This window comes from Helicoverpa armigera, chromosome 28 (assembly GCF_030705265.1).
Source record: "Helicoverpa armigera isolate CAAS_96S chromosome 28, ASM3070526v1, whole genome shotgun sequence".
NCBI lineage: Eukaryota > Metazoa > Arthropoda > Insecta > Lepidoptera > Noctuidae > Helicoverpa > Helicoverpa armigera.
The window spans coordinates 3726003-3748920 of NC_087147.1; the positions used below are offsets into that span (position 1 = coordinate 3726003).

At 33.3% G+C, this 22918-nt stretch overlaps 1 protein-coding gene across 1 annotated transcript in view; it reads left to right on the top strand.

Moving 5' to 3' along the window:
- LOC110377681 (irregular chiasm C-roughest protein) overlaps positions 1 to 22918 on the top strand; it is an 84845-nt gene that overhangs the window by 17639 nt on the left and 44288 nt on the right. The gene's annotated exons all lie outside the window — the stretch shown is intronic.

A 22918-nucleotide genomic window follows, 5' to 3' on the forward strand; every position in this document is an offset into this window, starting at 1 on the left:
CTTGCTTTTTATTTTAGTCACATATATTTTAGTTGACCAAATTAATTTTCAACGGACCAAATGTGAACAGAAAAATATTTTTTTCATATTTTCTCTGCCTACACTGTACCTAGTACACTGAACGACAAAACTTAATTAACTTAAAGTAAACATCAACTTTGAACAAAACGTTTGAAACGTAAACTGTTTTCAACGTAAAATAATTCTAATTAACAACGAGGGAAATATACACGGAGTAATGAAAGGCGAACAGAGATGCTACATAAAATGCAGGTAGGTCAGGCACCTTCATCTAGGTCAAATACGTACGGTGGGCATGACCAAAACGATTAGTTACTAGTGCACTAACAAGGCGTTCGGGTTCTTTGAGACATTTGTCAACGATTTTTGGTATTACATAAAATGGCGGGGGCAAAAGAAGGCGTATAAGGGCGGAGACAGTAACGTTCCTCGTGCCCGCATTTTGGGCCGCTACTTTCTTAGGAGATTTTCTGTTATGGCACCTCCGCTAGTCATTTTGTTCTCCATGAAAATATACGACGCGAACAAATGCGTGTGTATGTTAATTATTCATTAACATAATAATTTGTAATTTTGTTGAAAAGTTAATTTAATGGCGATTTGGGAACGTGAGTTTTTTTAATAAGTATCTCTGTTTTGTTTGGTGAGCGTAAGGAATGGAACCCTTGTGGGGTCGTTATGTCGAGGATAACTGATTGTGTCTGGTCAGGCCGTGGACTAATTTTTTCCTATGTCATATGGTGTTTTATTATTTTTCCAAGTATTCCAGTAGTGATGACAGCTTTTTTATTAATTTGGACTTAACATGAATTTGTCGTTAGAAATAGGACTGGATACAATTAAGTGCCTATTTTTAACGTTAGATACATTTTATATGTGTTATTCATATAACGTTTATGTACGTACATTGTAAATACAAACTTAGGTTACTAAACAAAAAAAAAAAGACAGAAAATTATATATTTAATATGGTTATTATTGATACATACGTATATATTTAATTTAGAGCAACATTTTTTGCCACACATTTTATTTTAAGCACTTCACCAATTACTGTACCTACACTTGATGTCAAAATATTGTGGTCATCGTTTTATTCGTGACGATAACAACCCAGTACACTACTTTTACTATTTCAAAAAATGACGAAAATTTTAAATTTTCCGCTTGCCAGGAATATTACAGTAAAAACAATCCCGAAAGTGGTACACTGCATTTAAATTCTGGACGCAAAAGCCCGAATGATATTCCTTGAGCTAAAGCACAGTTGTTTCAAACAAAGCGTCTATACGGTCGATAGCTCTAGAATTCTTTATAGTGACCAACTGTTACTGGTAAGGTTTTGTTAAACTGTGCTTTTGATTATAGCATTGTTTGCTAGGAAATGGTTCTACTGTTTTGGAGTTCAGTAGGAGAATTGATGTGTTGAAATTGAGCGGAGAATTTGTGTTATTTAACATGACATATATAGCCAGCTCTGTAACTAGAATCAATAACCAATTTCTGGGTAGTATTGTCCGAGGTTCATCTAATCAAATCCGACTGGACCAAAGTTCTTAGAATTTAGTCATAATTCATTCAACTATATTTCGTAAACTGATCATCATCCTCCGAGCCTTTTCCCAAACTATGTTGGGGTCGGCTTCCAGTCTAACCGGATTCAGCTGAGTACCAGTGCTTTACAAGAAGCGACTGCCTATTTGACCTCCTCAACCCGGTTACCCGGGCAACCCGATACCCCTTGATTAGACTGGTGTCAGACTGACTGTTATTTCGTAATACTGATATTTTGTTTAATAAAAAAGCTTTTTTACTATTGACATGATCAAATGAATACAAAATCACCACAGTGAACTCTTTATACCAGTTTCAAAAGCAAAAATCATTTAAAAGATCTTCATTCAAAAGACTTCTTTTAATAACACTCTTGGAAATTAATAAAAATAAAAAATAGATGTGCCCCGGTATTTTCCCATCAAGTGTAGCCACTAGGGAGTTAGGCTATTAACCGGGAGCGAGATGCTAGACAATTTATTGGCCTTAGAGACTGTGGGTGTATTAAAATAATGTTTTTTCCTCAGTTTTATTCCGTTTTAATTGCATCCGTAATAGACTTTGTTGAAATGTCAAGGTAGATTTTTCTAAGGATCTAAAAAATATTTGAGGCGAGCCAAATGTTTTTTTGTTAATTATTAAAAGTATTTAGATAGTTTTCTTTTTTTTTCAAAATGGTCTGGTGGAAATTTGATCTACTAGGTATGTCTGTATCTATTTTACTAAAACAACGCCCATAAAGGTATTGAACCTCAACAGTTGGCCACATAAAAAAAGATAAACTGTTGTTTTTACTGTCACTTTGAGTTCGACGTATTAATGTCTAAAAATATCCTTTTAACCCAGTAATCAAGATAGCGTTTATTTATAAAACACCTACGGTACATGTATATAGGTAAGACAAAGCATCAAAAATCAACTGTCAATGTGTAGGCCGATCCCTATTTATAGACAAACATTTATAGAACGATTACTTTCCATATATTTAAATTAATTGTTCTAACATTTGTAGGTATCAAAAGACCAAATCAAATCGCTTTTTTTTACTTACGAGAAAATTATTTGCGTAGGCGTCTGCTTTTAACGCCTAGATAATGCTAGTGTTTTCAATTTGATGGTAAAGGTCAGAATAATTGGGTTTGTAAATAGCATTTTTCTTTAGCTTTTGTTTTAAGCTGTTTTGTACTGTTTTAAAAGTTATCAATGGCTTATTATATAGTCGCGGTAAATACTGGTTATATGTATATATAATATTTATAAGAAAAATGTAGAACATTCATACATACATTGTCTTATTACATAATGCAAGTTAATAAAAAAAGCGTTGACCTCTTTTAGGTTTCGTTTTTTATAAATGGGAAATATGATTTTTGTACTCTTTCATGCAAAAACTACTCAACATAATTATTTACTCAGATGAAACTTGGTTATGTAGCTTATATACATCTTCAATATTTCAGCGCGTCAATATTATATGTCATTTTTTAAATCATTATTATGTACTAACAAAAAACCTATAAGAATCTAAACACAGCTCTTTTAAAAATTTCCCTTATGACAAACACACGTTAGTATAGTTCTGATTTCTCGCTAGGATTTCCACCAAAACTTTACACAGTACGACTATTTAATTCGGTCTAGCTAACGCGATTCTGATGTTAAAACTTTTGTGTTGCCAGCCGTATAAATTATACAAAAACACATTAGCTTTACACATAAAGAATGTTGCTATATTTTTGTAGGTTTGTGTGAAAAATATCGATCCAAGTTTTTAGTATGAAGTTTTGAGAGTGACTTGCGATTGTTGGGTAGTAGAATGTTTTAGTGAAGCAAAATGTTAGGTAGGTGCTTCTCCATGCCCCATGAGTCATAATAGGTATGTGCTTCGTGGACAGGGAAGTGGCTAAACATTTATCTTTTTATTTTTATATATACCTGTCTATTTATTTTTAATAAGAAATAGGCAGTTGCCCCTCGTAAAACACTGGTACTCAGCTGCATCCGATTAGACTGGAAGCCAACCCTAACACAGTTGGGCAAAAAGCTTGGGAGATGATGCTGATGATAATTAGGTTAGCATCAAAAATCACTGGTGACCAACTGGAACTGTAGAGGTAGTCATATTTTGCCAATTTCATACAGGAAGGATGTACCAACATACTTAAAATTGCAAGTGAAGGCAAGCTTAAAAAAACATTAATGAATGGACTATCACTTCCTAGTGTAACGACAAAAAATAAATTGGGATCTTAAAACCTGTAGATTAATACTAATAGTTACAACAGGTTTGAACCTCGTAACTTGGTGAATGAATATCCTGATTCTACGAATTCATTAACTTATGATTTCTATCCGGTCTAGAATGAATCTATAACTACCAATATAATGAGGCTGAAGATTTTTTATTGGTCAAAACGCCCTTATCTCAGGAACTAAGTACTGGAAAGATTTGACAAAAAAAAAACCAGTTTTAGATAGCCATTTATCGATATAATCTTTTTAACTGTGGGACGGAGTAGATCCCACGGGACGCAAGTGAAACCACTGCAGAAGTTAGATGATGATATTAGTCATGAAAATTTTTAAGGTTCGTAATTTTCGTGTCCCGTAAAAAATATTAAGTTAGCTATTGCTCGCTGGAGAACCTTAAAACGAAAAACATAATTAATATAGTATTACTTACTAATTAATTAAAACTATAAATAACAATGAACGAAACAAAATAAATTAGCAAGACAAAAAATAAAGTTAATTTTGCTCAATTAACTCTTCATAATAAATATGATTTATATTTGATTACCAATTAATAGTTTTTTATTAATTACTACATATTTAATGACTTTTGATCAAAATTGTTTATTTCTTAGTTACTGTGGAAAATATCTTTCTAATTAATATTAAAGGAAGTTAGTGCTAAAACATCTCACTAAAGTTTGAAACTCGTAAATATTTCGGATTTGGTATTTCCTTTAAATACGTTATTTAAATAAACCGGTTAAGAGCTCACACGGTATATACGTTGGGTTCAGTATAAAAAGTATTCATTCACTCTAGAATAACCTGGATAGAATACACCGGACCGTCAATATTTTACAAGATCGTGTGAATAGGTGCAGACATGCTTTTCTAAAATCCGTTAAGGAATATTAGAAAAGCATTTTTTTATAAGTTTGTTGATATATTGAATAGCATTTTTGAGGTTATTATTTACCAATGCAATATATTTCTGATTTTTTATACATATTTTTCGAAAATGATTCGATCGGTAAGGATTCTAAAAATGTTATAGCAAACTTAAAATACATAAGTATTATATTAGCGGTAAGGCTATGAAAAATTACAGATTTCCTTTATTACCGCGGAACCCAAATCCCGGATACTGGTTACAAATAAAAAATAACCTGTTCGTATATTTTTTTTACCTGTTCATCAACGTCGGATAAAAGTGTTAAATAATTTAACTGTACAGTTCAAAATGATCGTCAGCCAGTTAAGATGTTTGATAATTAATTGAGTAATTTTAATTGGGCCTCTAAATGTTATGAGAATTATATATTCTCTAAATAGAGTAAAACTTTCAACATACGGAGTATTTTTTGTAATAAATGTTGAATGAAGGAAATGAGAATTTTTATATCTATTGATTTTTAAATTGATTTTGAAAGATGTAAACTAATTTTTATTGAAATTACGACGAAATAGAAGAGCGCGTAAGTATTTAAATAATTGCATTTGAAAAGTTAACATAGTACTAGTACCTGTCAATACCATCGTTTCGTTTTAACCGACTTCAAAAATAAGGAGGTTCTCAATTCGATAGGGTACCTGCATATTATTTTTTTATACAAAAAAATCTTCAAAATTCAATCAATTTTAAAATTATTTTTTTAGTTCAAGTAGTACAGTATCTGTAAATAAATTGATTTACTCAGCTATTTTCAGTGCTAATTACAGAATAGAAAGGTAATGAAAAGTAGTCACAGAAAACAAACATGTTAATATCATATACCGTATTTAATTCATTTCATATCATTTTTTACGCCCAAAAAACACCGACGAACTTCCAACTGTCAATTGATACGCCTGACATTTCCTGACACCGGAATTACAAACTTTATTTACCATCCAGAATAAAACCAAACACCCTTAAAACAACCGTATAGAGTTCAAAATCGTATAACAAAGAATATTGGGACTGAACAAAAAGTTGGGTAATAAATCGAAATTGAATATTTCGGTGTCAAAAAGTTTTGGTGTTATTTTTTTTTAAATAATGACAGGAGCTTAAGCCGAGCGCAACGAGGCCGAATTTCATTAAACCTCCTTTTGTGTATTTTGCAGTACGTGGCTTATTATGCTTATCAGAAAATAAAAGGTTGGCTCTTGCGAACTTACTGGAAATATCTTTGCGCATTTGGCGACCGCCATTTTGAATTTTTGTGAAGTTATGATTCAGAGTTCTAGTAAAAACGGAGTGAATCATATTGTTCTGTAACGCTTATTTAAAAGAGTGATTGTTGTTATTTGATCTTTACTGGAACGATATAAATATAAAATGGGTAAAATAACACGTAACAGCATTGCTGTTTGAATGAATAGTGCCAATTATTGTGTCAGTATATCATTATTTTCATGTTCTTTTTTTACAACTGAATCTATATATCTACATACCTAGACTTTCGGAAGGGTTAAACTCGGGACGCGGGTAAAACAGCTTGAAACTGTCCGTTATTAACAACATAATTTACATATCATAAACACTTAACCTAACCTTTCTGCCATCAACGTCGTCATCAGTCGGCCATTAAAAAAAATCGTCCGTCATAAGTTTTCGTCACTCCAATATACGTGGTATAATATTTTGACGTATAGATAGGTACCGCCATTGAACGGTAACAGAACGGTAAGGAAAGATGAGCGGAGATGCCATAATGCAGGTAGGTCAGGTGCCTTTTTCTAGGTCGATATGTACGGTGGGCATGACCATTATGACCAAAATGATGTATTACTAGTAAACTAACGAGGCGTTAGGATTCTTTGAAACATCTGTCACCGATTTTTGGTATTACAATAAAAGGTCGGGTATAAAGAAGGTTTACAAGGCCGATGACAGTAACATTCCTCGTTGCCCTTACACTCGCATTTGACGCGTTGCTTTCTTAGATTCTCCGTTATGGCACCTCCGCTAGTCATTTTGTTCTCCACGGTTCCAATCAATATGCTAATGTTGTATCGAATTTCGACAAAAGTGATGGATGTATAGACATACATACAAGGTTTTTTATATAGATTCCTCGGGTGTAATAGAAATAATGTGGTAGGTGTTTTGTGGGAGGTCAGACATGTTTATTTATTTTCAAATAAGATGTTGATTGTGGTTCTGAGTATCTAATCGATCAGGTTTCTTTTTAAAAAGCTATTGAATTTGATGAAAGAAGCCATGTTAAATATGTATGTCTCGTCTATCATTTGAACCTACTTCTCTGGTAATCGTTATGGTAATCAGAAGCGAGGAAGTTTGACAACCAGTCTTACCAAAGCGTATATTGGGTTACCCGTATAACTGAGTTTCGGAGGTCAAGGCACGATAATCTATAGGTTGCGGCTGTCATTGAACATCTTTGGCAGTCGTTACGGCTAGTCAGGAGCCAGAAAGTCTGACAAGCAGTCTTACCAAGGGGTTGCCCAGCTAACTGGCTTGAGGAGGTCACATAAGCAGTGTCTTCATGTAGAACATTGGTGATACCAGTAAGGCTGGAAATTTACCCAACATAATTGGGAAAAGGCTAGGCAGATGATGAAGATACTGTTTTATTTTTTATTAGCCTATGCTGTCCCACTGCTTGGCAAAGGCCTCCCCCATAGCCTTCCATTTTTCTCTGTCCATCGCTGTTTGTGGCCAGTCCGAGAGGAAGCTGTCCAAGTCTTCTCTCCAGCGTTTTCTTGGTCTCCCTCTCGGTCGCCTTTCATCCTCAGGGATGAAGATACTAGTTTAAAATATTGATGCATACAGTCAACTACATTGGAAGCCGATTCCAACCTAATTGAGGGTAGACTAAGTGGCATATTTCCAGCCCGAGTGACCTATATCTGTCAGAACGTTAATAATTTACGAAATGATACACGATTCCATTTTGTTAATTACAATACTATTTTGAGTATTGCAAACCGCAACCAGAGCTCCTTAATTTAGAATAATCTACTTGGGTAACTAAAATCAAACCTATTTATATTTTTGACGTTCATAAGTGCTTGTAAAGGCCTAAACGTAATAAATTATTTGACTTTTGTTTCGTATAGCCGACCAATTGGACTATGAGAGTAAGGGAATAGAGAGTGCACCTGTGTTTCCCGTGGGTAAAGTTAGAATTGAATCTGGAATTGCAAAAAATATATACATATGCAATTCTTTGTGAGTGGTTTGTATCGCAGAAAAACCTGTAAAACTAAAATATCGAGTCTGTATTGAAAAAGTAATGATCTATACTATCTATAAAAAGAACCTGCTTCAACACATTAAATATCCATTTTTTCATTAACAACTTTCATACAACTTTAAACAATTTTTAAAGCATCATTCCTTCTCAAGTAAAAATTAAGAAACTTCAATTTTTACGTAAAAATATTCATAACGAGCTGGGGCTTTGAATAAAACACAACTCGCGGAAACAACCCTTAAAGTAACTTGACGAGACCAACCCTTAATGCTTTGAGTCCAGCTTTGGATATGCTATACTTATTTTTAACCCAGTTTTTTTCTTGTAAGAAGTACTATAATGAGCCTTAGTTTAATTGTGTTTTTAGTTTCTTTTACTTTAAAATGCTAAAGTAATACTTTTTGTATTTCTGTTCATTACTAGCAGTCAGAAGGCAGAATGTTTGGCAACCAGTCTTACCGCGTTTTCTGGGTAACTAGGTTGAGGAGATCGTTTGGTATAGGCACATATAACAAATAATATGCATACAGTTAGACAATATGTCAACCCGCAATATATGTAGTTGAAGAAAATGCTAGGCAGATGATTATACCATAAAAAATCCTTCACCTACACAACCAAAACTAATATCTTTGACATTAACATATCCACTTAAAGCGTATCTTTCAGTACAAATTCATCTTTACACAAGGGTATACAAGCATCGAAATTGACCTTATCTAATGAAATTTACCCTCATATCCTCTCGATTTTAAAAATCATCGGATGTTTACCAAAGTAAACATTGCATAGTCGAATCGAGTGGAACTAATCGATTAAATCGATTGTTTAGTCGATTAGAAAGGGGCCGTGAAGTGAAGGGTTAATTTTTAGGGATCTCTACCCAAATGGGACCCTATTACTAAGACTACTGTCATTTAACATCTTTGGCAGTCGTTACGGGTAGTCAGGAGCTAGGAAGTCTGGATGAATCTAGGGATATAAAGCCGCCCGGGTAACAGGGTTTTGAGAAGTTCAGATAGGCAGTCGCTCCTTAAAGCACTGATACTTAGCTGCATCTGTCCGTCTGTCAGCAAGCTATATCCCATGAACAATAACAGTTGAATGTAGGTATGTATTCCTATTGCCGATATCAAAACAAATACGGAAATGTAGAATAGGATTTGTAATTTAGAGGGCTCTCAAACATTTGTTGGTATTATAATTTTGCACGTTTTTCAAATAATGGTACGGAACCCTTTATACCCGAGTCCAACTCGCACTTACCTTTTTTAGATTTCATGTTTAATTGATTCTATATTGCGTTGACGTTTTTGTATTTATATTTTGTTTAGGTCAGCTCGTCTGGGAGCTAAGATTTTAATTGGTCTGGGAATTCCATGACTCAGCTGTCCTCTGATTATATTAGATACTGATTCAGCAGTCTGGAGATTTTAGTTAATAAGATTGGGCTGTAGTTGGGTGTTATTTTTAACCCCTGACGCAAAAAGAGCCCTCTTGTATAAGTTGGTATAAGTTTGACCGCTATGTGTGTCTGTGACTACGTAACTCTTGAATGGATGAAAGATTTTGGATGCGTGTTTTTTAGTTGAAAGCTTTGCAAGCGATAGTTTCTTGTTGCGTTTTTCAGATTGATTTTTAATTTTAGTTATCGGCAGTGAAGGTGTGATGATATCAAGTTTGTGTGACTTTTCTTCATTTTGAGCATGTGTATTAATGTCACCAAGTTCATTAATGTTAATTTCGCCAAAGAACATAATTATCATATTCCCTTTTAGATATCCCTTGCTGATACAAGGCAATTTTTCTATGGGTACGAGAAATAGTTCAAAAGGATACAGTTGAAACCGTCGGCAGGAGTAGTTTCTTGTTAAATAAAAAAATATCTGTAATAGTGAAGCTATTTCATATTTAGGGTGTCAATGGAGTAGTAGTATGTGCCTAGTTAAACTTTTACAGAAAGAACTTGCTAAAAAGTCCCTACTCAAACAAAAGTGTACGTAGTCATAAAATTCATTGACACTTTGGTTCGAAGGTTCTTTATTTACTTTCTCAGAGCTATTTATTTTGTAGACATTGCCTTAGGACAATGCAGGCAACAAGTGAAGTACCATGTCTCATTAGATGTGTTCTGCTAAATGTACGACTCATTTTAAGTATCTAAACATTAGTTTTCTTAAAACAGCTGTTTCCTATTAGTTTTTACGTTCGATTCAAAAGTTCTTTTAAGAAAACTGACGATTATGGGTCTGAAATGTGTGTATTCTATGTTATGTTTTTCTTTTTTTTTTAACGACGTCATCATCAAATGATGACCCTCCCGCTGTGGGTTAGCAGCGGTGAGGGAGTGTCAGACTCTTTCATCATCATTCATTCATTCATCATCAGCCTATAGCAGTCCACTGCTGGACATAGGCCTCTCCAAGTCAGACTCTTACTGACTAAAAACCGCCGTGATCCGTCGTTGGCCTTATATGTACCAGGGCCGCGGTAACTCTGGGAAGTAGCGCCCTCGAAACGAAAGTGCAACCGCGGGGAACACCTAGTTTGTCCACAAAAATATGTTTTCTGTGGCGTTGAGAGATTACAATACTAAATGTATGTTGCCACAAATAGAAAACAAATTATTGTTAAACTTACTGGCAAAACTTAATATGCTCTTTATAATTATAAAGAGCAAATTAAGAAGAAAGAAAAAAAAAACAATCTTTCTCACCCATTACCGGATGGACAGCAAAAAAATAATATTTTACACGCAATCCTTAACCTTTTTTTATACAAATAAAAGAAATGTAACCAATAAAATCTTATACGTATCTGTTTCGTTTTTTTTTCTTTCCAACCAGCCACATCGTTAAGATGCCCATTTTATGCACAGCTCACCGCTAAGGTGCTGATATCATCACGAATTTTTGTCATATGAGTCTCACCCTTATTTCTATAGGTGTAAGTACGATATTGGTTTGAATATGAAACGTCGATGTTGCTTACTTGTTTTCGGGTTGTACGATTAAACGGATGCTATGGACATCCGTTCTCAGAAGAAATGAACGGTAAAAAAAGTATTGGGATGTACGGGTGAATAGTTTCTAAAGCTTGTTGGGAACCGAGTCCGAATATTATATTTTAATCAAAAACTTACTAATAATTATTTCAAAATTATTTTAAATTTACTGACATTAAAATGAATATAATTTACAAAAAGAATAACACTTACATTAAATGGTTCTTTCAAGTTATACATTAAATAAACCCTGTTACTTTTCTACTTATAGTTTGTTTGATTATTATCTTTTAACGATTATAATACAAACAATATTCAGCAAATTCCTTGCTAATAATAACACAGTGGAACCCAACACTAAACTTTACAATATTAAAAGTGACAAGCATACATTTTTGAAATTGTACTTTATTTCTTGCTCTCCAAACTTCTAACCCGTGTGTCACACAGCATCACATTTAACCCTTCAAAAATATTGTTTCGGTAATAAGATGATTGTTTTAACAATAGTTTTCGTTTTAATAGCTCGCCCAACTCGCTTCCATATAGCTCAGAAAACAAATAATTGGAGTGGAATCCTCAGAAATAATTTGGTATAATAAGCTGTAGTTTTGGAGGTAAAATATACACGTCCATTGAAATTATCGTTCGTTTGAGGCACGGAGTAGAGAAAGATGAGAGATACCATAATGCAGGTAGTTCAGGCGCCTTCTTCTAGGCCAAATACGTACTTTTGGCATGACCAAAACGATCAGTTAGGAGTAAACTACCGAGGCGTACGGTTTCTTTGGGACATGTGTCAATGAATTTAGGTATTATTATTACTTACTAAGATTATCAAGATTTCTTCTATTAAAATTCTTCTTAAAATGGTAACAGGTAAATGACATGGACAGTAACGTTTCTCGTTCCTACAGTTGAACATCCTTATTTTGGCGCACTACTTTTTGGAGTTTTTTTCCGTTATGGCATCTCCGCTGGTCATTTTGTTCTCCATGGTTAGACTGAATGAATCTTTGGAACCTGTTTTCTTATTTTTGTGAATGAGAAAACAAGGGCATAAATAATGATTTTATGTAGTTGATGCTGATTACCCTTCGGCAAGGTAAATGTAGCAATTATTGCCGAAATATATACTTTTGGCACGTTCGGTGTAATGGTGGTTATTTTGGTGTTTCGTGTTTTAAAAATCGCTCTTTTTAATTTGCCTGAAGTTCAGTAGTGGGGATTTTTCTGTAGCAGCTAGTTTGAGTTCATGCTATATGCTATGTCCTATCTCAAGGTCAAAATTATCATTGCACCAAATATCATTTAAATCGGTTCAGTTGTTTCTGCTTGGAAGCTAGACAGATATAGTTGCTAGCACTTTTTTCCTATTAGCAAGAATTATATTACAAAAAAAATTCTTACTATTCGCTTTTTAAACCAAGTAAATAATAAACCATTCTAATTAATTTCATATTAACAGTTAAAAAACAAACAGAACATAAATTCTTAGTATACAAATGACTCACAAAGTCACAATCATAATGAATTTAATATTAAACATGATTCTCAGAAGAGGTTATTAGCAATATGTTTTTATTTATACTTTTTATTGTATACTCGTTAAAATGTCCTTCCCACATGACATTTCTTTGAAAAATGACGCAAGTACTAATGCATATTTTCAGTAGTGTTGTGTTTCATAAGCAAGTAGATTAAGTTAAATTCTGACACTTGACGAATTAAGAGAGCAAATATTTTCGTCATTTTTGTATTTTCGCAAAATATTTTGGTTAGTTCTGTTTTTACATGGATGGGTTGACAACTATTTTTAGTCACAAATATTGTAAAAAAAATATTAAAACCAGTGTCTAATAAAATGCTTGAAACATCGTAAAGGTTTGTACTATTGTTTAATATAATGTGTAATTAGGGAAATCTCATCTTCCCATACGCATCACATTTATAATTATTCTTACATAATGAATGATTACCATACCACTATACACCATACATGGGTATACTTTCCAATACGAGTATACATATGTACTATCCATGATTACATACAAACAAAAAAAAACTATAACAAGAACATCAAAGGTCTTGCTAATAATGATCCATATGGTTCAGAAATAAAAACAGTGTATTCAGCTCAACATGTAATTAACGTTTTAGTTTATTTTGGGGTTCCGTAAGCATATGTCGGAACATAATGTTTGGGTGTTCTATAAAACTCAAAAATTAAAATGTGTTTTCTTATTTCATTTTAATGCATCTTATTATTATGTACAAGAAAGTTCTTTAAAGTGATTTTTTTCCGTCTGTCAAAAATATGTAAAATAAAAATTTACTACAATTACTATAACTGAAGACTTGCCATTGGCTCCCTGTTAACTAAACTTGTGTTAGTCCTAGTTATTTTTGCTGTAAGTCTTCCATTTTACATAAATAAATAATATAATATTAAACTGGACTCTTGAACGGGATTTTCATGCTATTTTAGCCAGAGATCGAGGAATTGTTGAGTAAGGTTTAAGTATTTATTTACCTGCACAAAGCTAAGCTCTTTACTTCTAATGATCTAAAGAATAAATCTATACCATACTTAATCATTATTTACGAACTGAAACTTGAAATAGTAGTAAATTGATATTGATTGAGATGCAACAGTAATTGCGAGCTTAGTCACAATTAACAGGACTTCTAACTTTGTTTGACATTTGTGTATTAGTCATCGTTAGCTTTAATCTTATTGGAAACTATTTTTCGAATTTTACTAGTTAGGGTAAATAATGACTACAGAACAAACTTAGTGTACTGTGCAAAGTTTGTATAATAATAATTATTGACTATATAATTTGGTTTTTTACTGGCTTGCTAATGATAATAAATGTAACAATAATTCTGTCTGTCTATCCCAATTTCACGTGAAATCAACTAAGTCAAATCTAAAGTAGTGAGTCTACATATAAAGCTTTTAAATTCCTGCAGAGTAAAAAGTTGTGTTGATTACCGAGAAAATATTTTGTTCAAAAGATAATAATTTAATATTAAGTCAATAAGAAACAATCTTAACATTATTATGCTTGAATTTAAAAAGTAAATTGTCCTTCAGAAAAATACCTTTCAACTACGGAACCACACATAACTTGGTCCCACACATTTACCCGATATTATATAGGTATATTTCTAATGATACGTTTCTGATGAATACTTTGACGTACAGACAGTAATGGCTATTGTTAATGATACATGTACATTTATATGGAAAATATTTGTTTGATCCATGTTCCTACAAAGTCAGATAGTTAAAAGCTTCTCAATGTTAGTAGTAGTTAAAGAGTTTTTTTGTTATTTTGTTTCATTTTAATTTATGTTTTCTCTTTGGAAATACCTAGTATTTTTCTTGAGGATGATTTCAATAATTTTGTCTTGTTAAAAGCAGTTACGACTGACAGGAATAAGTACTAAATTCAACTCTAAACGTGTGTAAGGTATACACTAGCTTTTGCTAGCGGTTTCACCCGCTTGAGCCGTGGCCAAATTTTTAAAGGAGCTATCTAACACTGGGAGAAATTTGAAATCGAAACGGTAGTTCCTGAGATGCGCGCGTTCAAGCGACAAACAAACAAAACTCTTCAACTTTATAATATTAAGCAACTAGACATTGGTATTCTGCTTAGCTCATTGATTAAAGTTTGCATAGTAAGTATTAAGTGATTTGCAAATGTGAATGATACTCTATACCTTTCTCTCTCTTAACTGTATCCTTACAGTTATATTGACAATATCATCATGAATAAGTAGATAAACAATGTACATTATTGTACAAGCCTTTTCTGCAATAAAGTTCTTCCAATCTATGCAGATTTTATACACAACGGATGACAACTACAAAATTATCTCTATATGCAAATATTCCTACAATTTCTTCTTTACCTATGTATCGTTTCTAATAATTTCCTTATATGTAGTAGTTGCAATAAGTGTGCGTCTGTGTTTGTTTCTAGAACTTACATACATAGTAAATAGCAAAAGCTATTTATTATTTTATCGTACAAATGCATAAAATAACATAATTAGTCTGTGGAGTAATGGGACTATAATGGGTTATAGTTGAAGTGGTTTCTTTTATAATTTTGAATAAGAAATGGTATAAAAACACTAGAATTGTTGAAACGTTTCAAATGATTTTGATTGAAACTGCTGTTGTTGTTAGATAAAAAATTGGCTCCACTGTACATATAAATAGAACTAGCTTCTGCCAGCGGGTTCACCCGCATCCCGTGAAAACCTCAGCACGAACCCGGATAAAAAGTAACCTATAGCCTTCCTCGATAAATGGGCTATCTAACACTGAAAGAATTTTTCAAATCGGGCCAGTAATTCCTGAGATTAGCGCGTTCAAACAAACTCTTCAGCTTTATAATATTAGTATAGATAAGTATCAGATAAGCACAAAAAACAATATACAATCGGCAGAATTTATTTCAATGTTATTACTTTTCTGATACGCGTATCTTTGACATGAATAGTAGAAACCAATTGCACGGTAGTTTTAACAAATAATGTTTAACTTTTTATCTACTTTTAAAATTCATCCTTTGTGTAAGAAAAGTCATTAGTCATTCATAAACAGATTTTTGTTATTTTTCATTCGCTCCTGTATCTATCTATTTATTATCTTCAATTGTATACTCAAATAAGCGTAACACACGTACCAAGCAAATCTTTAAAAGGCAACTGACGAAATACACTATCACTTTAAAAAACAGTAGAACCACTCTTTTATGAATGTACGTAACTTTTCTAAGAAGTGCAAACACAGCTATAATGCGATGTTTCATCATGAAGTTCCAGTTCATATCTCCCAGCTCCAATATCAGATCAATTCGACAGTACCATATTATTGTATTGTCATCAGAACTACATACAGATGGCAATTTTCATGACGCTACAATACTTGGAAGATGGTTCAATTAGATACCTTAGATTCCATTACATAGTAACATATAGGTCGACTTAATAAAAGTGTGTTAAAACTGTTACTGTTACAGCCTTTTTTATCGTCCCACTGCTGGGGACAGGCCCTCTCTCCCACGGAGAAGGATTGAGCATTAATCACCACGCTTGCTCAATGCGGGTTGGTGATTTCAGACTTAATAGTCCAGGTTTCCTCAAGATGTTTTCTTTCACCTTTTATCAGCCATTGGTGTCCAAGATATAAAGTGTGTAAAAAGTATAAATTTTTCTTTTTCAAAACATGATCATGTTGTAACTTGTAACCAGTGTTACTAAGAATACGCTCCATTTCCAAATAGCCAATGGCAACTCGGTGTTTAAATATAGAACTATTCTAAATTCAAACCTGGAATGGCGTCTTCCCTAGTGATATCTCTTTAGGTTCCATTTTTGAAATTATTTGTTTTTAAGAAATTATATTATAAATTATAGCTGGATGCGAGAAGCCGAAAATCGATCTCAGTGGCGTGCACTTGGAGAGGCCTATGTCCAGCAGTGGACTGCGATAGGCTGATGATGATGATGATGATGACGTTGAAGAAATTATAAGCTTGACACATTCATGAATTAAGTTAATGTTCTAAACTCATCATCTGCCTAGCTTTGTCCCAACTTCCAGTCTAACCGGATGCAGCTGAATACCAGTGTTTGACAAGGAGCGACTGCCTATCTGTCCTCCTCAACCCAGTTACCCGGGCAACCCAATAGCCCTTGATAAGACTGGTTGTCAGACTTACTGCCTTCTGACTACCCGTAACGACTGCCAAAGATGTTTATCGAAACACAGCCATTGGTGTTTATGTTAATGTTTTAAACTGAGTTCAAAATTAACTGAAGCTCTCAGTCTAACAACCGATTTGTGAAGAGTCTTTATATTGTTCTTTTCACTTTGCTTAGAGGTAATTTCTGTTTTAAAGTCTAAACAACAATTAAAATGTCGAAAATGCGTTGAATGCGCTACCAAAAGTTCATTTTGGGTGAAACTATTTTAATTGTTATTGATTTTATGTCATTAAGACATTCTTTGCGGTGGTGTTTTTTTTTATATTCTTTCACCTCTGCGATACTATGTCAGGAATTAATATTGAAGCCTTTTTGATGACTTTGTAAACACGATTTCATGTGAATCGTACAATATACTTTAAAAGTACAAATAATACAATCTGAATTTATTCAACTTTGGGATTTCTATAAATAATCATTATTCACTTCTTATTTTATATATGTCATATCTATAGGTACAAAAACTTGATCTACTAAAGAAAATAAAAACAAGCTGAATTAATTTCAGAACAGTTTTAATTCCACGGATTAAATCCTACATACAAACATAGAAAATTAACCCTTCAATAACCACACAAATCATGACCAACTGAAAACACAATACACACACACACACACACACACACACACACACATTCAAACACAAAAATTCAAACGCTCACCTATTTATATCCCATTTACATTGTCTATTTTTACCTCAAGAACAACAGACATGAATTTATTAATTACCCAGTAGATAGCACCCTCTATGAGTCAGTTCCGTTCGGCCTGGCTCGCGAGGGGGTAAGGTATTTTTATCTGCGCTGCCTAACGCTGAAATGCCGAGACAGTCGCGTGGCACGAGTTGAGTCGTGAGCAGTCTGCAGTTTAGGGTTGAGTGTTCTATGTTTTAAAGTTTGTGTGTGACTGTGTGATATTTTTTGAGGTAAGTGTGGGGGAGTTTTAATTTGGTTACTTTAAAAAAAAAGTGGTGTCGAATTAGACAAAAGCAGAAATCAATAATGTTCCTAAAACGTTCCCCTAAGTGTGATCAATACTATATTGCAAACCGCATGAAAATTGTTTTACCTAAACGTGAAATAATCGTGCAAAAATATTCTTAGGCAGATCAAACTAAGAATCTAATTTTGTAAGTTGGCAAAAAAATCCAAAGAATATAAATATAGCGTAAGTTATTATACTACAGTGTTTCATATAAAATCACAAAATTCCCACAAAAATGGCGTTCAATTCAACTTCGTTACAAATAAAATGACCCAACAAAATATCTTTATCAAAATACATAAAAGACATTAAAATCTCGATACGAAAACAACTAAGCTATTTCCCAAAGCTATCGAATTATATGATAGAAAGAAATTAGTCTACCCCGCTATCTGACTACTTAAGACACGTACAGACTGCAAACTTTTAGTCGGCCGACAGTTTTGGGGTCGCAAATCAGTAAGGAATGATTGGTAGTACGGATATAACAGTAGGTAATTAGGTATTTGGCCGGTGTGAGACTGACTGAAAACTTTGATTGAAATCACGATTTGCTTAAAAATATACTTTTTATGCGAAATCAGCAAATGATCCCTCCCGCTGCAGCAGCGTGAGGGAGTGTCAGACTCTTACTAACTAAAACTCATCATGTTCCTTCGTAAGCCCTTTATGTACCAGGGCCGCTTTAACTCTTTCGGACAATCCCGCAGCCCTTTTGCCACCATCAAGGACAACTATCGACCGACTTTTTTGTCTACAGTGTGCTGATACCCTTAATCTGCTTATCGACAATAAATTTAAATGGCTCCGATAATAATTTGAAATAACCTTCTTTACTTAAAGAGACAGACAATCTTCGTCACTAATTAGGCGCCGGTATCAAAAACATTAGTTTTTATTGAATCGTTAGATATTTCATTTGATATCTTATAAGACTGTGTAATGATAAGATTTGATTTTATGCTAATGTACCGAGATTCGTCTTAAGATACGTCTCGAGATAAGTCTCGAGATATCAGTGTTGGATCGGGTCTAATTGAACGTGTGAAAGTTTGACCATGTTTCACTAAATGTGGTGCTTAACTCGTTATGTAGGAAATACTTTATTTTAGAGTACCTATAATTTTGACAAAAAAGTTTTGTTTTCCCACGTTTTCACCCAAATTCAGAAGGAATAAGTTAAAATTCGGTTAAAAAGTAGCCTATATGCTATTCTGATGAATGGGTTGTATTATAATGCCAAATTTCATCAGATTCCGTCCATTTCAGATTTCTGACTACCGTATTGACTTTAGAGGACGTAGTTACAAATGACAGTTGGGATCCGAAAAACGTGACTAGAACAAAAAAGGCTGAAACTTGTACCTACTCACATATGATCACCTTTGATCAATCAACCACTGTGGATATCACTTAGCCACGAGCTCCTCACTAAAGGACATTATCCCAATACAAATTTTCCCAGCACTCAGTGACATGCAAATAACATTAAAATATCTTCAATAACGCCATTAAAACTCGACCCATGGGAATCGGAGCAAAACGACGTAATTATGCATACATAAACTACACTTAATATTATCCTAGCTACCCCATTAAGATTAGTTATAGTACTAAGACCAGTTTCTACTTTAAACTGTTGCAATGACAATAATTTTGTCGCGTTTTTTTCTGTTGAGTGTAAAAAATGTGGCTGGGTTAGACATTTTCTATGCTAGGTAGAGAATTATAGAAAAAATGTCTGACAGTTTAGCGGTCCTCTTTTTAGAAAAGAAGCTGCAGGTATTTAAGGTAATAGCGAAATAGCTAAAAAAAAATATGAAAGGCTTTTTAGAAATTTCTCAGTGGCATGGCAGTTCAAAATGTATTCTTGGGCCATGTTGATGTCAAAAGACCATAATTATTAGTAGGTACTGTAATTACAAAGTTCGACACTAAGTTAGGCTACCATTTATGCCATTATTTAAATTACAAACTTATACTAGCAACTTAGTCAATTTTACATAGGTAGGTACGGCTATATTCCCTATATTCTCTATGTCTGTATTTTAATAGACATAGGAATTTGGCATTACTTTTATCAGGCCCAGGTCAAAATTATATCTCTAAAAAGCAAATCAACCTAAATATAACATGAGTACCTACATATATTTTTTTACTTCATAAAACACAGCTCTCGTCATTTAACTTTGCCACTCTGAAGCTAGCTACTAAATACTCTCGAGCAGTCAACACATTCCATCCATCTCTAGAATAATAAACAAATGAATAGACAACCAGAATATTCTAGAATGAAAAGATTCCATTCTAAAACAAATGTCTAGTAATACGTGTTCTAGTCTCTTTGAAGATTTAATTAAAAAGGTCGAGCCGAGCTGGCTGTGTCTACTACTATTAAGTATATGGTAATTTCTATAGAATGTCCTAGTTTCCAAGTAATGGGAAGTTGTCATTCCCTGTTCTTATAGTTTGTTCAGTTGTTCTTTTTTTTTGTTTTGTATGCTTGATTATGTTACTTTATAAGTATTTTTTAATCTAATTACAACGGTTTTTCTACTTTTATATAGTTATCGGCACGAATCTTGAGCTCTGACCTTCACCTGCGCAGAAGTAATTTATTGGGTCCCTTTTGTGGTATGAAGTGAGGCGCGGGGGCGGGCGAAAACGGTGATTGGCCCGCAGTGCATCGCGTCATAGCCGTCACTCGGGATTGGTTCTTTGCTAATAAATCACTTCTGCACAGATGTAGGTCAGAGCTCAAGATTCGTGCCGATAACTATAACAAATATTACTTACCTACTCATTTTTATTTTAGTTTCACCTGAGTAAAGGACAATCAAGGGTTATTCTGACACCTTCAAATTTTAAATTGAAATACCTCTATCAACAAAACTAAAATAGCTAGTATGCATATTTTTCACCAATTGTATAACGGAACCCACGTTAGTTTCAAAAATAGCAAAGCTTTTATGTGGCATTAAAAATGTATGACAATTATTGGTCTAAAAATGCAGTATAGGAGCCCCCCATACTGCAAACTTTTAGTCGACTAAATCAGTATGGGTAGTGAACGTTAAAATGATCGGATATCCGATATTAGAACGATTAAAAAGTTTTATTGGTTTCATGATTATCTTCAAAATTAACTGTCAACAAACTATCGACCGACATTTTAGTTTGACGTATACGCAGTTCTTGTAATCCAAAATTAAAATTACTTATACTTAAATTATTTTTAAAGTAGGATGAGAGAAATCGCACGAAAAAAAACAGTGTTCAATAAAATGTTACAAAATAAAGATAGTCTCACCATTTTTATTTTTAGTTTATTTTTCCTTCCTTATATCGTTTCCTGCCCGAAGTATGTTACGCCAATAAATTTATTTTTATTATCAATAGCCATTTATATACCAATAAAATGCCAGCAACATTGCACATCCTTAGTTCACAACGCTTCAAAGAAAATTGATACTTATTCTTATAACCATAGAGCGCTTTTCGCTTTGTAAGGAGTAGTGGGAATAAGTTCTCATACATTAATGATATATAAATGAATATAAAACTTAACAACATACAAATTAAACAAAGGAAGTCCACTAATATTGCGTGTTTAGGTACATAGAAATAGTTAAGAAAGCATTTTTTCTTTTCAATCTTTTTCATGCACTTAGTAAACATATGTAGTAGAAATCTTTTTACAAAAATATAAAACCGACTTCCATAGTTTACCTGAAACCTCCTAAGTCTGATACAAATACGATGGTAAAAACCAGTTGAACCAAACATGAGATAATCACGCACAAAACACATTAGTATATACAGGATAAATTGACAACTTGCTTTTTTTAAGTCGGCTAAAGCAGACTTTTATAGCGAGAAAATAATAATTACCAACTTTATTTGCAAAAAAGCGACAGAAGCCTTTTTGTTTCAATTCTCAGTTCAGTCTTGAAAGTTAGAACGAACTTTATGTTTTCTTAGTAATTTATTATTTTAAGACTGGTCTGAACAAACTGTGGACGGCAATGGCCGCGGTTTGCCGTTGTTGCAAAGTTTTGACGTTGCACGGTTTCTTTATGTAAGTTAATTTTATAAGATTGCTAGCAATATACAAATATAGGCGTGTCGTAAGAAGAATCTTTTAAAGGGTATAAAGGAAATCTGTGGTCATGAAAAGCTGTAAAATGTGAATGATAAATTAGGGAGGTCAAACAACTTCGAAATTAGTTAATACATATTTTTAAAAGAATGGTGAAGAAAAAAATAACTTAATTCATAGAGCAATGGTAAATTTTACAAAGACTTCAATTTAATAGGAGAGACAAAAAATAGTCTGCCTTTCATGAAAGAAAACCAAACACAGGTACACACAGAAATAGAAAGAAAATTCGAAACAATACCTCCCAAAGAAAGTACCACATTATTTATTTCTACCATATCTACCATCAACTTTCTACCAAACTGGGTCAATGTGCAAAGGAGCGAGAATTTAAAAGATGAACGATAATTTCTTGAACAAAATGGTGCATTATTATTTTGTCGGTAAAGTCTGGAGAACTTTAAACTATCAATTTATTTGTTCTCAAGTTAAATGGATGGTGATAACGTTATTTTCTTTGTTCTAACTTACCTTTGTTCAGGTAAAGGAGAATAGGTTTATTTTTGTTTGAAGCACTAATATATAGTTTATGCTTCAAACTATATATTGGCGCTTCAAACGGGAAAGTCTGCTACATTATGGTTATAACTAAGCTTTATTGGATACTGGTCATTTTCTCGGGACTCGTACTGAGATAAAATATAGCCTATGTCACTCGGAAAGAGTGTAGCTTTCCAACAGTGGAAGAATTTTTCAAATCGGTCCAGCAGTTACGGAGCCTTCAGAGTTCACAAACAAAAAAGGTCTATTTTAATACTAATAAAATATTAAAATAGATGTGTTCTGTCTGTTCTGTGCAAAATGATGCTTAAAAGAAAAAAATATATATAAAAGAAAATTATATCTCTCATAAATATTATTGTGATTGCAATCACAAAGATACAAATAAGCTCTGCCATTCACTCCAAAAATAAATCAAAATGAAATTAAGCGCACTGTCATAAGCTAAGTGACAACAAACAGGACAGC